The 17,341-nt window shown below is 40.4% G+C and overlaps 1 long non-coding RNA gene across 1 annotated transcript; it reads left to right on the top strand.

The window, feature by feature from the left end:
- The first annotated feature begins 2,305 nt into the window (after positions 1-2,305).
- LOC117827536 lies at positions 2,306-14,253 on the top strand. The gene is made up of 3 exons (XR_004634235.1): positions 2,306-2,398; positions 2,699-2,794; positions 13,945-14,253. It is a non-coding gene; the product is annotated as an uncharacterized LOC117827536 (long non-coding RNA).
- Positions 14,254-17,341: the final 3,088 nt, after the last annotated feature.

Below are 17,341 nucleotides of genomic sequence, written 5' to 3'. Positions count from 1 at the left end.
GAAAGTCCTGGTTTCCCCTGGACTGAAATCCAACCAGTCTTCCCTCTCCAAGCACAGGGCTGCCTAGAAGCTGCAAACCAGCTGCACTGGACCTTTCTCCCATGCCAAGCATGAACCTGCCATGTGTGTCACATTAAAAACTTTGAGTGACAAAACAACCCATTATGTGATAAGTTCAGTGTATTTCTGATGCTGCAAGTATCCCATGCAGACTATCTAACCATTGCATCACGATTTCCAAGTAAAGACAGCATAAATCTATACACAAGCTCAAAGGCTTTATGTCTTCAGCAAGTCATTTATTATCCGCCTACAGTAAGCACTTTGCACATCAGTCTGTGATTGTAAGGGTTCTGGATGTCATATTATGTGGGCCAGACATACAGATCCGTGATTACGAATTTCCATATAAAACACCTCAAGCTGTCATACTAGAAGAAGAAGCTGACTGGACTTTGCCAAGTGGACTAAGTTTTATGAAAAAAACCTGAAGGTAGGAGATGTGTGATAGGGCATGTTAAGCTCTATTTGACTGGTATTAAATACGTTTAATTACAAAGTAGAAGAAATTTATTATTTTCAACTGGGGACATGCTTTGCACAAAAATGCTGACAGTTATAACTTCCCATGTTAGCTTAGGGCTGGTAGTATCCCAACATTTTAATAATCAGATAGTGCTCTGATACTGTGAATTGTGAGTTCTGACTATTCATTAAAGACTTATTATTTTACTTTTTCCAGAAATTTGAAAAAATTGATCAGAATTTAAAATGAAATCTGTTCCTATGATTACCATCATTGCAGCTGTAAAACTTAATTTTAGAGAAATATGAATGCAAAACTGGATACTTATACATTCACAATATGCTAATAAAGTGATGTTTATTTTGTAGTATGAAACAGGTTTACCATCTTCATTTAGTGTGGTAATGTTTGCCATCAGCTTGAAATACAAAGTGCAGCAAAGGAACAATGCCCAATGTCTTAGTTTTGGTCAGAGAAGCATTGGACAAAAATGTGACTTGACTGTGGTGATAAATTATGATTCCTGAGGACATAAAAGTTATTAAAACAACAGTATGTCTAATAGATGTTCTCTCCGGACCATGAATGCAAAAGAGGTCAGGGAAAAACAAACTGAATGAGTATGCATTGATCAGAAAAAAATTGTTAGTAAAATGTTTTAGGCCATTCTATAGTATATTTCACTGTATATCAGTACTTTACCTGCAGGTAGCACATCAGAAGTCAGGGTATCACCAGAGCCAGGATTCATCCTATGGGAACAATGGTTGTCTTCAACCTATGAAGAACAATCAAATTCAATGGCATAATTATTAAGTTTTCTTTCTTTTCTTTTAAATTCCAGAAAAAAATGTTGTGACAGCCATCATTAGCCCTTTACAGATTGCGATTTTACAACAGTTCCTCCATCACTTTGCTTTTATACTTCTACATTGGACTCCACAACGGTGTAGTAAGGGTGTCCTAGTGTGTGTTTTACATTATCATAGCATGAGAGGCATACATGCAAACACCACACTGTTCTGCCTTGTTGGCTTGAAGCTATACTTTGCCACCATCTCGCCCTTTTAACACCTCTTTTACTACCTCTAACCAGTTTCCAGTCATGCAGATTGTTCATGCATCTGGCTAGCTTGCCAGTGCTTTCTGTGCCAGTTTTTCTGTTGAGAACAGCCATGTATGATAATGCCGGACGTCCCTTTGGTTGATGCCCATGCGTTGGCTCCCACAGCACCAGCTTACTGGCTGGAAGCTCCTGGTGTCTCTGGCGATGACAAGCCAGTCTCATCCTCCTTGATGCCAGGTTCCCATGCACCCTTGTTAACCCCCCGCACAACTCCTTTATGGTGACATCGTCTTGGTCAATGTCCTTGGCCAGAAGCAGCAATCTGGTGATGCATCCATCCAGAGACTTCTGCAGGGTGGACTTCAGGTTCCAGCATTCCCATCTGTGTATGAGAGTGAACTCTGCAGTGGCGGAGAAGACGCTGAGCTTGGTGTATGGCGAGAGAAGTTGGACTTACCTACACTGACTAAACAGTTCAAAGTCTTCTTCTGTAGACCCTTTTCTCTAAATGTCCTGCATTTCTCACTTCCTTGTTCTGCTCTGCCCTGTGCTAATGCATGAACCAAGATATTCAAAGTCATTGACCTCTTAGTGCAGTACCTCCTGTTGTCCTTTGAGTTGCATGGTTGGGAGGATGTTGTAGATGATGACCACGGTTTCCTTGGCATTTTGCCGAGACTAACCTTGGAACATTCTGTCTCCACTTTAAATATAGGTTCCTGTGCTTGTTCCAACTGGTCAGATGGCCAGCTCAAGTCCAGGTCTCTCATGGAGTGAGGAATCGCCTAGACCGTCTTGGTGTTATAGTAAGGCCAAGTTCCTGCTCCTACCCATCTATTGCCTACTAGAGTGCATAGTCCTGAACTATGATGAAGATGAAGGTTGCATGGCTATCCCCTTGTGACCCCCTCCCCTGGATGTCAAACTCCTTGCTAAAGCCATTCAGGGTCATGCACTTGTTAGTTGTCAGGATCTGAGAGATCTCCATATTTAAGCACTTGGATGATATTGGAGAGAAGCAAATATCTGTCTTATTGTTTTTCAGCAGTGCTAGATTGAAAATCTCCAGGATAACATTGTTAAGATGCTTTTCTTTAACATCTCAGGCAGAATGCCATCTGGCCCAGCACTTTTCAGCTGTGCGAAAGTGGCCCTGACCCTGACAATCTCTCTAGCTGCAAAGGACCATCACCAATGTTGAGGTTTGTAGGAACTACAGGTATCACTTGTTGGCAGCATCCACAGACATGGCCCTAGGAGATTTCAGATGTAGATTATCTGAGAGGTCTCTCTCCTATGGGCAGTTGCCTACAACCTGTCCCTCTTTTGTTCTTTTACATCCACTCATCTCATTTATGATTCTCCTTCCCACACTCTGTCACATGTCACCACAACCTCTAGATACATGTACATAGGAGATATTCTGATATTCTCTATCACTGGCACATATATCCTAGTTGCCATGTTTTAAGTGACGAAATGCTCACAGATGTAATTAAGCTCCTTATCCCCATTTAGTGGCTTAAAAGTGGTTTCTCACATCTACTCTGTATCTTGTTTGAAGGTCATGACTTGTTCAAAAAATCCAGTCAAATCAGATCCTTAACTGGGCTTGGGGATCCTTAGGCTCAGTTGCACCCTAATGGATACAACGTGTTGGTCATGGCCCACAGACTCTATTAGGTATTATAAGGTTCAGCATTTAAGACTAAGTTCCTTGACTTGTGCTTGACCTGTTTGTAGTCTCGCTGCCTTAGCTGGCTGGTTGCTCAATCTTGGAAGGTCCATTTCTTTTCCACTTTTTCTGGAATAGGTTGTTTGCAGCTAGTAGCGTAGTTGATTGCATTGTGATACATGAAGGGGGCATCATTTGGCTGAAGCTTGACATCTGCAAAGGACTCTAGACATACTGTATCTCTTGCTTATAGTGGGAGTAATAAAATATCATAAATTGGTCCTTGTTAATCAGCATAATTGGGCACAATGTTGTATTTTTTTGGTGTTTTGTTTTTTCTTTTCATCTTTTTCATTGATGGCAAAGCCTGATAAATAGTCTCAATTTTACTCTAGGTGATGTATTTCTCACGTATAGAATATTTCTCCTCTAATACTGGAGTCCTTGGTGCTTGGTCTGGCCAACTTTAAAGCCTTCAAAGTGTTTATATTCCTGCCAAATTCAAGTCCGCTTGTTCACCTGCTGGGCAAAGATAAAAAAGCCTCAGGATGATGAGAGATTTATGTAATAGGCCGTATTCACTGGAAAGGCAAGTATACATAGAGCAGGTCTCTTCCCTGATCTATAATGTAAATCAGAGGTCAATTGAGACCAGACACAGTAAACTCAAATATGCCTGTGAAAGATGTAGTACTCATATTTTTAGTGAAGCTGTAGCAATTTATTTTAGTCATTTTATTGCCTGCTATAAACGTCCTATTCTTCCAGTTGAATGACATTACAAAATGTAAGGTGTAGGAAAACATGGACCTATAACAAGATTTAACAAAGCTTGATATATTCTTACAATGAGTATTTTTGAGCAGCCTGTAAGCTCAAAAGAGGACACTTTCAATCTAGGAAACGGAGTTGAACTTAATTCCATTTGCTTTAGGGGGTGCAATAGTACATATATACTCCTATTGTCCTTTGAATACAACACATGCATACAAAATTACTTGTGTTTATTCTCAAAAGGCAATGTTCGTGCCAAACCTGTAACTGAATGTTCAACTTTTTCCTTTCCGGTCTCCTTGCTCATGTCATTCAGCAATGTGCACACTGAGCCAAAAGTTCCTCTTAATTTTATGGCCTTGAAAAACTGACGTTTGTGTATGTGTGAGTACATGGAGAATTTCCCTCTACACACATGTACTTATATGCATCTGCCTCACCTGTGTGCCTCCCTGTGTGATTTCGTTACTCATTCAGTGTGGAGGTGCTGAAAGCGCTCTCTGCGGGCCTCATAACGCACAAACCTTTTTTCAATTAGCAGGCCAGGTTTGGCTCAGTGGTGCTTGGATCTACTGTAAATCTGACCCAGACAAAAACACCCACTGGGTCCTGCTCCAAGGGGACAGATTGAGAGAGGAAGAGGGAGGAAGCTGTCAAAAGCTGTGTAGCATTTTGTCGGATGGTTTCCGGGCCTCTCATGCTGCAGGTCAGTGTCTGGCTCTCTTACTGTCAGCATCCACATCAGTTAGCCAGTCTCAGTCTGTCATATGGTTTCAGGCAGGACAAAATTGAGAAAGATAGTTTGGCCTCTGTGGCCATGTTACAACCACACACGTACATCTGCAGCCACAAACAGCCCCACATGCGAATATTTAATATTGTCTTTTAGTACTGACTGGACTAGAAGCAAACCTCATGTCAGCGGAATGGTATCTTGTTTTCTGGTAAACAGCAGGAAGCTGATTGTCACCAAGTGAATTCTCTTTCTGTTTGTTTGTGTTTCCAGCCACTGTCATCTGAGCACACTGTGGTTTATGTTTCATAGTAACTATGCACCCATTTTATTGGTAATATGTTGTGAGAGCATGTAATTATTTCCTATCCTCTCCTTTTATTCTATGAAGCGTTTCTGCGATTCAGAAATTCAACCATAATTAGTTAAACCATAATTGTATTTCAAAGAAACAAAGGAAAGTGAAAGATAATAACTGAAAACAGTCTGTTTTCAGAATACCACATTTGGTTTCTTTTGCACTTGGTATGCTGAATGCACCACTGGGACATTTTCAATGGACATAAAAACCATTGAAGCTGAGTGAATGAGACCTAGATGTCCTCTGAGATGTGCCTTGGAAGACAAAAGCATGACTCGGACTATGAGGGAGCTTCCAAAAATCACTTATTTTTTCTATTTGCTTTTATCTTTTCCTTTGTTCATCTCTGTTTTGTCTGCTTTTTGGCAGGCATACAGTAATTGAATGCAAATGTATGGTGATATGAGGAAATTGAGGACATGTCTTCACCAAGATTAAAATGTCATCACTTTCATCTTGGTGAAGAGATGTCCTCAGGAGAAAATAATCCAGTTCCTGCATTGGTCTTTAAACCTTTCTGCGCCCTAACCTCGGCCCATTTTTCTCAATCTTCTCCAATGATAATCCTAGTTTTGCCATGTTTCTGGTTGTGAAGCTTTCAAGAAAAATGCCATAGCTAGTTAGCGCATGTAGAATCCGTTACAAGTATATCTAAACCATTCTGTTTGCCCACTTCCATCGCTGCAACACTTATTGGTTTGCTTGGTCTCATATCTCGCAACTGGATGGGTGTCCAAAAATGCCTGCCCTCTCAGGTCAAATAAATGACTATTCCAGACCTCAATCAAAACTTAAGTTATGAAATGTCAATTATTTCCTTTTAACAGAAAAGGTTAACTGTAAAATATTTTGTATAACTAGCACAAAACTCTATAGATTAGGGAATTGTCATAAATATATCTCAGTTATATTGATATAGTTTGTAATAATGGGATGTGTCGAAACTAGAATTCTGTTACAAGACTAAATTTACTCTAACACCTGAGGCCAGAGGCACCGACCATCCTGATGGCGACACCTCTCCCATGAATGCTCGATCTACTGGAGTAGGTCTGGTAATGGAAGCTCAAAGGGTGGACTGTTCAGAGACACAACCCCCCCATTCATGCTCAGCTCTGGTGCTGCACGGTCTGGTTCAACTTTACAACATCAAGGGGGGTCTTAAAAACATGCCCTGTCACTACTCAACCTCCAAAAAATGTCACTGGTTTGCACATACACACACACACACCTGCCCACAGCTTACCAGTCTTTAACACGTGCCAGGAGGAACGTGGGGCCATGGATTAGGTGGGGTGTATATGATAACATGACATCATCAGACGAGGTGATGGAGTGCTGTGTCACGCTTTGTTTGGTTTTCCAGCACTAACCGCTTTAGCAATAACACCAACCCTGGGAAAACATGTCAGGGGAGGATATAACTGAAATTGGCACAGAAGAAAAGAACATAACATAATAACCCAGGAGTTTAATTTGTTCAGAAGAAATTCAGTTTTGGACAGCAGTGTGTAAATATAAGAAAGTTGTCAAAAGAGTTTGCTGTAATTGTTTTTTTTAAGTTCCTGTGAGGAACTTTCGGTCAGCATTGATTGCAGCACCCCCTGCTGCCGAAGCAGTATATCTTCTCTTTTTGCTGGTCTTGTCCTGTACATGTGAAAGTGGCTCTCTTTAAACTGTTAATAGTATCATTCACAGTTAATCTTTGCTGTTGAAAATGTCAACAAAAGCTGTTTCTGCTGCTTTATAGTAATTAACCCAGGTGACACCAATGTGGTTGCAGTTGGTAAAAGCATTAAAGATACCAATGGAAGTTAATAATCTTCTTTCTAATGGCCTAATTTAACCATTTTTGGGTGTAGAGAGGCATCATTGTTGATTTCAGTCTGTTTTATAACCAGCTAAAAACTCCTCACAGAAACTTTAAGCAAATGGTTAACCTTGTTAGACTACCAGGGACCATAGATTGGAATGGGGCGGAGTGAATTAAATGCTGCTGGATAGAGTGATAAAGATAAAGTGGTTTGGGGAGGTTAAACAAGATTTTTTGGGGCTAATGCACAATCAATTTTCTGCACCATAAAAACAAATTGGAATATTTGAGCTTGAGCTTGGCCACCAATATACAGTATTTAAAGCTACCATGAAAACAACAGATTGATTGTGGTCATTGGTGTTAGGTGTGGATTCTTGAATCAGCAAGGAAAGAATGATGAGTGTAAAGTGGAGGACTCTGTGTAGTGAGTCATTCATTAGCACCTCCTTAAAGAGATGTGCAGCTCCTTTTCAAAAAGGTACACTGTACCTAAAAATAGGACTGCTTGGAAAACTGCATCTGAATTTTCCATCTTCAAATAACAGACACTTACGTCAAGTGCGAAATGGGTTTTCAACAAAAATAGTAGATGTGTAATGTTTTTGAATACACATCACACCAGCAGTAGACCCGCCCTTGCTACTTGTGCTGTTGAGGCCAAGTAGGCCGCTCACACTTACCAGCAGCTCCAAGGAACTGATAGTTATTTTTAAATCCTAAAAGTGCTTGATTTCTTGTCAGTTCTGTTTTTGAAATCTATCATTTTTCAGGAACAAATACCTCAAATTTGTGTGTTTTGATGAATATTTAGCAAGCTATGTATTTTTTTTTAAAACTTTTAGAATCATATAAATTTGATTTCATGTTTAATGACTCTGTTTAAGGACACCTGGGTGTAAGGTAGGAGTGTCCTTCCTGCTTCAGCTAACAGATGAGGGCACTGTAGGAAAGGCAAGTGGGAGGCGCTTGTTTGACCTTTGTGTTGGGCGTAGGAAATGTAAATCGTCATTTGGGGTCACACAAGGCAAGATCAAACAGTGTACTGTATGCCGTTTGCACATGACAATAGTCTATTGTTGCTGTTAGAAGGGGGTATCAAGTCCATTGAAAAACATAGGACTGTATTTCCAGATATGCTCACTAGACATTTTAGCTCCTGACCAGATAAAGTTTTATAGATAGCAAGAAAATGGCTTTGTTGGCTTAAGACCAAGGAATTCTCAAGTCAGCAAAAGTTTTATGACTTGTTGAAATAGCCAGTTTGATGGTACATGAAAAGCCTACCATCATTGATTGGCCAGATGCGATATGGTGTGGCAGTCATTAGCGCTGCAGATGTGTAGTTTTTTTTCCATGGGAAAGGACCAAAATATCTGTGATATAGGTTCTTACTTGATTATACCAATAAGAAATGAACTCACACTAAGTGAAAAAAGTGCATTTCAGTGCAGTATCTGTGTCCAATTCCGTCCATTTAATCTGATTGGTTTTTCTATACAAGCTTTGGTGAATACAGATCTGTTACACAGACCCCCAGAAGTAATTATGCGGTCAGTGGTGCAAGATGATTGGCTTCAATTATCCTTGTCTGGATTATTGAGGGCAAACAAAGCTGTCCTGCAGTGAAGGGGGACAACAGTCATCCTACTGTAAGCCAATTTTGTGGTGAAACTGGAGCCATCACATGTTGTCAAAGATTTTTGGCTAAAGCCGAGGATATGAGATATGGGAGAAGAGATTTGAAATAATTTGGCAAAATTGTTTAATAGAGTTGTCACAGATGCTAGATGGAAGATTGATTAAAGAGCTGACTTGGATGAGGTCTGGCCTCTGTACATGTAATGGAAACAAAACGATGTATCCATTTAGTAAATCCTGAGCAACTTGGAATTAACCACGGTTTCATTTTCCTCTCGATCATACAATTACATCTCCAACTCTTCAGCTTCTCCTCTGCATAATTTCCCTTTATGGTATTATGGTTTCAAGTAATAATTCCAATTTACCTTCACACAGCATAAATCTCTTTCACTGGTCTTCAACATGGGCTTAACACCACATAGCAGGCCCAAACCAAATGCACTTTCCTTCATAAACCTCTCGATCCTATTTCCCAGACTATTATGCTTGCATATTTCAATCGGCATAGAGCACAAGTCAGGGGTGGAGGAGGAAAGGGGGAGAGGGAGGGGGATGAGGGGAGGAATGAAAAACACAAGGAGGTCAGCAAGAGAGACATTTCTTTCTTTCACACCATGTGTTACTGTAAGATATTCATTTCCTCTGCAGTTCCTCTCTCTCCCTCCAGCCCTTTGTTTTTCTTCTCCATCAATGTCAGTGTGCACTGGCTGAGGTAGTCCAGGTCACAACAAGCCCACTGGATCCTGTCTCTATCTTGGATCCATCCCTCCAAATCTGTTTCCCAAATTGGGAACCGTGCAAAGTGCAGCTGCGGTAACCCGAGAACTTTCTATAGTTTTTTAGCCCCCAAATTCCATTAAAATTTAGCATGTTTGACATCTGAGACTGGTTTTCTGGTTGAACCAAAGGGACAATTTTATTTATCAAACTCTATCTAGATAGAGATTTTTTCACTCCATATGAGATTTCTGGTCAAACATGGTTAGACTCACAGGTAACGTTGCAGCAATACTATATGCTAACGGACTTATCTTCTTCCACAAACCAGAGATTTGTTTGTAATAAATGTCTTAAAAGAACTCTAAATTCTTTCCTATTCTTGTTGTCCCCTTTGTCCATTTTTATTGCTGTCATGTACTGCCTCTCCAGTAAGCCTGAAGTTATTATTTTACAGTGCAACATGGCTCTGAGTTAAGAAGTTCTCATCATAAAATCACAAAAACACGACTGTGGTTGTACTCCAAAATGCAAAGCATTCTGGCAATTGAAGGCTGACTATAAGTCATTCCATCTGGAGGCGAGGGTTGCTAAGGCTGAGATTGTCACATGCTTATGGTGCAGCTCATTGGTTCCCATACACAGTAGCCAAAGACACTATCCTCATTAAAAAGTGTGTTTTCATTTAAATCTTAATGTGCTGTTGCTAAGTCATTACATAATCAAAACCCAAGCAACATATGGAAGTGGGTGTTTTTGACATCCAGACGGAATCAAATGAGATCCATCTTTGTACCAGATGCACAGTGATAAACAGATAAGAGGTTGTATCAACACAATGGTGTTCACAAATACTCTCACAGTGGTTTGGAATCCAGACAAGGAGTCCAACCGTAACCGGTACCATTTTTGCCCTTCTATCCTGCTTTTGAACTTTCTTTGAGGTCATTTGTAGATTCCATCTCTGTTTGGTCAGTGCAACGCCCCAGGCTCAAACATACCCACCAACATTCACTGACCAGGCTCCATCAGTCAAAGTATTTGTTTTATCAGTCTTGGTTTGGAAATCCCTTGCCTACCAATACTGGCAATTAATTAAAGACAAGTAATTGCTAGCCTAGTGCAACAGAAGGCGCCTCTTTTCCAGCTGGCAGTAACATTTACTATCTTTTCAACTATCAGTTTTCAAGTCAGATTTCCCCATTATTATTATGAACCACGTCCCTGCATGCTCGGAACAAGTTGTGACCCCCAAGTGTACAATAATGAAGCGCAGTGAGGAGACATGAATCATAACGTTAATCTGGGAGTTGTTAATCTGGATCTATTGTCTTTTTTTAATGGTAAAAAAAGGTTCCAGTCTGCAGTAAATTAATATATGTCACTGATAGTCCACAGAACTGAAGAGGAACATCAGGCCTCATGATCAAAGTTTTATATCACGTCATCACAGCTGTCCATAATGATCTGCTGGGTCGCTTCCTTCCTTAGCAGCATGAGCTGTGGTCTCACTTTCTCTGCTCCAAGTCTGCATCAAAGTTTGTCATTAAATGTTTTTTTGAAAGCCAATTCAAGGTGAGTGAGGCTCCATTTCAATTTGCATTTGAAGTGGTGAAGTCATGAACAATGTGTAAAAAAAGAATTAAGATCACCAGATTGATAGGTAAGATAAGATAAGTTAAGATAAGATACTCCTTTATTCATCCCGCAACGGTCAAATTCATGGAGTTACAGCGGCAAACAAAAAGGTGTACAGTACAGAAAAAAAAAAAATTCTTTATTTACTTTCATGAATTGCCTTTACACTGCTTGGCACTACTTGCACCCAAATTGACTTGAAGCACTGTGTTACTCTTACTGATCTTGTTTCCTCTTGTCTAGATCTTTGCTTGTGTTGTTCTTGTTCTCGTATGTACGTCGCTTTGGATAAAAGCGTCTGTTAAATGACATTGTAACATTGTAACATTGTATAAGAATTCCAACAAGAATCTATATATATATAAAAAAAATGTCCATCAGAGACGAAAGCTTGGCCATAATTATCCTGTCAGCCACCACTTCCACAGGGTCCAGGACTGAGCTGGCCTTCTTCACCAGTTAGTTCAGTCTTGCTCTCCTGTATCCTGTCCACCCGCAGCAGTTGAAATCCTTCCAATGTGGCATTCGTGTCCGGTGTTCGCTCTGTTTGCATGATGCTACTCTGCCAGTATTCCCTCTGGTGCTGGGTTAGCTCGTCCACCTTATCGTAGATAGATCTTACATTCCCCATAACGGTGGGTGAAAGGACAGGTCGATGTCATCTTTTTTTTCCCTCCTCAGCTCGCAGCGAACATCAGGCCTAGCATCGTTTAACATTGACATGCTATGGGCTGCTAACAGCTGATCTTGTATGTAAACAATGCGACCATGGCTACACAGGATCTCCAGACACACACAGGAACAAAAATAGTAAAAACACCACTGCAAACATAGCCAGTTTGGTGTCTATGGCCAACAAATGAATCATTAAAAGTCATGACAGGCTCCAAGTACAAAGATAACTAAACAGATATGGAAAAAAAAGTAGAAAAAAAAGAACAACAAAGAGAGAGCTGCTGCAACAAGCAGCCAATCGAGCGGGGATTAGCAACAGAAAATGTAAGTAAGGGATAATGTATGATTAGAAGGTAGTTATGGGGATTCTATTCCCGATAACCACCTGCTAATATTGTTGCATTATTGACCAAAAATTCTGGTCATATGTTGTATCCAAGCTGTACACACTGCTGAATGAGCTTCAAGTATAGTAGCTCCAGTTAATTTTACCTGCCATAATGCTATAGTGCTCGACAACCCAGATGTAAACAAGCGCAGATAGCATCTCATTTAATTTACTTCGTTAAGCCGGAATTTAAATTCCTGTTTAAATGACTAGGAGATTTGTAGCTTTGGAAAACACATAGTTACAGCCCAGTGGTTTTTACATGGATTGCTGGATTTACAATTTTTTTTGTGATGCTGCTTGAACTTGGGTTCTTAGGCATAACTTTTATGTAGCCTTCAAGGACACATTCAAATTTTTGAATAGCTAATTTTGGAACACCAAGATCAGACGAAGCACATGTATTCAACCAATTCAAGGATCATTTGTCATGAATGTGTGGAACATGTTAGGAATAAACTTGCCTTCTGCTGTGGAATCAAGACTTTTTCAATCATCATGAATAAATCTGCCACTGCTGTCAGCATAATCTGTTGTGTTTAGAGAAGTCAATCACTGACACATTGTTGCGCACAGTAGAACACTTTTCATAAAATACACACGTGTTTTCTGAAGACATCACAAAAGCATTGCTGTGATAATATTTAGCCAGGTGCTAAATGTAGATGGGAGACATTTATACCGCTGAGTGCTTTATGGAATCCATATCCCCTCCTCAGTGGGGCCCTCTTTGGGATCTGAGCAGCAACACAGCGACCTGCCTGCACAATGTTCCCCAGAGAGAAAGAAAAAGAGCAATGAGAAGAAGGAGGGAAGAGGAAAGAACGGGACACAAAGATGGAGAGAGTAGAAAGAAAGTGAATACCAGATAAGGACAGAGACAAATTCCCCAGTGTCTGACAGTGACAGTTACATCTAATACCCTTCAAGGCTACAAATCAGGCCGTGTAATGCAGCTATTTTCAAACAATCTGTAAGATAAATAATGACATGTAAGGCCCAAAGAACTCCACGCCAAAGTTAGGTAGAACTGAAGAGTTCTGCTGAATTCCTGCCTTTGGAATTTGAATTCCTGTGTTAGGAGACATATGCTTCATATACGAGCCTGGCCCAGGCCCATGCTCTGCTTTATTTTTCTAAACCAGACACCTACTGGCATGTAACGAAAATGTGGTCAAGAAACAGGGAGAGGCTTTAGCAGCATCCAGACCCCACCCCACCCCAACTGCCGAAGTCCAGGCACGACGCCTTACCCCATGTGTTTAGTCCCTTGAATGTGTTGAAGAATGTGAGAGAGGCTAAGAGATTCAGGAAGGAGAATATTAGGGTTTAGGCTCTACCTGATGGCCACCTCGGTGGTTTGGGTTACCTCTTCTCCCCCCCCCCCCCCCCCCCCCCCCCCCACCACCACCACCCCCCCACTCCCCTCCTTTTCTCCGCATGAACAGGAAAACCCTTGCTCTCCCTCCCTCTGAGCAGTGGTGTATAACTATGTGTTTAAAAGAGAGAGGTGGGTTGAGCTGGATCTGCTTGGCCTTGGGAAAACCACATACTAGTGTGTACTTGGCCTCCAACATGCTACCCAAAGAGAAACACATCAGGGACGTTCACAGCCCCTAGTAAAAATCTGCACCCCACTTTCATCTCCACCATCTCTTTCTTTGTTTCTTTGCTACCCTCATGTCTTGTTTATTTTAGGCTTCACAAAGTTAAGCTTTCTTTCTCTCATTCTTCCTTTTTCAAATGTGCAAACATGTCAGTGGTAATTCATGTTGATAGCGACCTTTTGTCCAAATATTTCCACTGTAACCTTAACCAAGAAATCGATGGTAAATCCTTTTAATCGAGATGTTTGCTGAGGTGGCCACAAAGTCCTGCTTTCCTTGGCTAGTTGGCAAAGACCTGTTTAAACATCCGCCCCTTTCTCTGTTTAGAGTGGAGTTTCAGATTTAACCCCCTCGCTACGCCAGTCATCACACCTGATGGGAACAGATAGCTGAATCTGCTTAAGCTGTCAGTTGGAGTTGGTCTTGGCTACAAGAGCAGCATGTGTGGGTGGTGTGTATGTGAAATGGATCTACAGTGTGTCAGTGTGTTTGTTTTGTAAGTGTGTTTTTTGGTACAGAATGTATGCTGGAGTTTTGTGGATCATCTTGATGTACCATGGTTATGTAGAGTGTGATGTATTTCGCAGTTAAGTATATTGTATGAGTACCAAGAGTATAAAGGTTTTTTGGCTTCTTCATAAGGTGTGCTTATTGCAAAAAGTTTATTTTTTCTGTGGTGTGATTTGTGGGGACAGAATAGTGAGACAAACCAGCAGTGTTTCATGTTTTAATGTTAAATGTTGAAAATGTTAAATACCCCCAAAATGCTGTTTCCTATGCCAGCAACTTTGTGACTCACATCATAGTACCACTGCTTCAGCATAGGTCACTTTCACAAACTATAGAAGAAGTGGTCATAAATTCTTGGCTTTAAAATTGAAGCCAATGCAGAAGTGCCATAAGCTTCCCTCCTTTTCACTGGTCATCAAGGGGCAACTACACAGGCTGCGGAATGAAGTTTGATTTTATGGAACTGGTTCAGGAGACAACCAAACTTTGTTACATTTCTTCCCTTAGTAGAACTTTCATTAGAAATTCTTGGTCTCATTGAATAGTTTAAATTCTTCTTCATCACATGATGATGTTCATTTAGCAAATGATGGTCTCACTGAGAGTAGAATTGATGCAGAGGCAGAGCTACGGGTGAGGGTTTGGAGAAATATGATCTTGAAGTGAATAAACCCTGGCAACTGACTCAACCCTTTAATCCAAATATGGTCTCTAATGGCTTAAATAAAACAAGATAGCCACATCCAAATCCTAAACTTGTGGCTTCAAATCAATCTATACAAACTGTTGGCTGGCTTCTTCCATGTCTGTAGTCTATGTATAATCACTATCCTATTACCTTTACAGGCGCAAGAAGCATGTGAGTTGCACACTGGCGGTATTAGCGGTCTAATCTGTTATCATGCTGAAATGAAAATCAAGCTGGTGTGGACTTGTCATGCATCCAGTCTGAAGCAGGTCGTAGAAGGGAAATCTAATTAGATTGCAGTATTATTTTCAGGTTGAAATACGGATATTTGGTTCTAGCGATACAATCATTGTATTGCACGAGTCAGGATGACAATATATTGGATTATACATGGATTTTTAGTCCCAATCCTAGATTCAGAATGTTAACTTATGTAATATCTAATAAAAAAATTGGACACTGTGAATAGCCTTTTCTTTTCACAGTAACTGGTGACTGTATAGGACTGTTTGTGAGTCAAAGCTGTACCACTTGATGATACACACAGACACATACTGACACACAGAGCTACACACCATTAATTCATAAGGTGTCCAAAGGTAGTCTTGTCCTTGCCATGTTGCAGTGACGTGACTTAAGTCGCTGTTTGACATAAATCACAACCCTACAAACTATTTATTCAACCACACTAAACTAGAATCTGTCTTTCACACACATGCGCAAATACACTCACACACACTTGCACACACATACACAGCGCAATCTGTTCCCATCTGCAGGCCGTCGCAGCCCCCAGATGTTCCCTCTCAGGGTGATCTCCAGGATTTTGGGAGTGTTTTGAAGTGTCGGGCCAATGACGCGCTGCAAAGCCTTGGAGATTTCAGTGGTGGGTCCTGAGAGAGTATTTGCTCTACCTGCTAAAATCCATGGAGATGCTGAGCGGCTACTGACTGTGGTATCAAAAGGGACAAAAAAAAGTGTGTTTTCGACAGGAAAGTCACGTTAGCGTAAACTTTATACTTTAGAAATCTGTGTAGCAGATACTTCCTTTGAACTTATTTTTTGAGTTCTGAAGACTTTCGAAAAAAATGTTAGCAACATGCCTCTGATACATGTTTTCTATTACATAATTGAAGTGACTCTTCATTGACACTTTCCACATCTTTTTCCTCCTAAAAGATGACATTTAATACCTATAGCCCCTCAAATGTGAGGGCCAATTAATACAGGGTTTTCAATGGAAACCTAAAAAATGATGCGTAAACAAATCTTTGCCTAAGATGTTTCCTTTGTTCTGCGAAAACTTTGAACTTTCGTTCACATTTACATGTTTTTAGGATTCTTGAGCATGACATGCTGTGGCTTGTCCTTTATTAAACACAGGAATAGAACCAGGCAGTTTCAGTGTTATTTGTGATGTTAGTCCTAAGGGTGGATAAGACTTTTTACCAGGCAAAATATACACCACGTTACCATTATTTTTTTTTTTATGACATCATGTCTACAAATCCAAATGGTTTTGTTTTGATGGACACCACACTTAAGAAGGATAAAATGATAACAAAAGCCACAAAACAAGTCCAGACCCAACTTGATGTTGTTAAACTGTCACTTAAATTAGATTCTGAGGGAAGTCTGTGAATGCTTAAGCAATGTTCTACAACAGATTCTTATCAGTTTATGCTCACTGATAAGTGTTCCATTGTCCTTGCACAACATGGGGTATGGTCGTATTACAGGCATGCTATATCAACAAGAGGTTAAGTATCCAGCAGCTTTGTTGAAGTGCAATAAATCTCAGATCTAATGATAACATTTTCCCAACACATGCCACTTTGGTTGGTCGCTTTTGTTGGCTGACATTATTAGATTAGTGCAAACAAAAACCTAACCCGAGGATGATATGACTGTTGTTACTTTTAAAGAGATATTTCAAGGTTTGGACAAAGACGGAATTTGACCTGATGATGGTGCTTGTGGTTGAGTTAAAGGTTTACCAAAATATTAATGATACCTCAGTAAGTGAAATATCAATGGCTGTATGATCATTAATGGTAACTGATGAGGCCCTTCAACACAATGACAAAAATCCTTATGACAGGAAAAGGAAGAGCTAAGGATCTCAAAAGTAATAAAGCAAAAGCCTTGACCAAATCAAACAGTGCCATTGCTGGAGCCACATCATGTTTGGTATCAGTTTGTTCATGCTGTACGGTAAAAACATGTCTGCCATGACTGGATGGATTGGTTTTAATCAAAGGCAAGTACAGTATGCTTGTATTTGGTTCCATTTTGCGGTTTCCCAGTCCACAGTCAGTTTGGCTTTCTTCCCTTTCAAATTAATTTGATTGCTCCCCACCATTACCATGGGAAGGCAGCAAGATGTGGATGTTGTCCAACTGTGGCTGTGGTTCCAGAGAGCCACAGTGGCAATGTAGAGCCTGTTCCAGACCTTGATTATCAACTTCAGATTCCTTAAAAAGAAGCTGAATATATCAAGGCAGATGACTGTAGTTTATTATTCCA

Source organism: Notolabrus celidotus, chromosome 16 (genome assembly GCF_009762535.1).
Source record: "Notolabrus celidotus isolate fNotCel1 chromosome 16, fNotCel1.pri, whole genome shotgun sequence".
NCBI lineage: Eukaryota > Metazoa > Chordata > Actinopteri > Labriformes > Labridae > Notolabrus > Notolabrus celidotus.
This window is presented reverse-complemented; position numbering and strand designations above follow the sequence as displayed.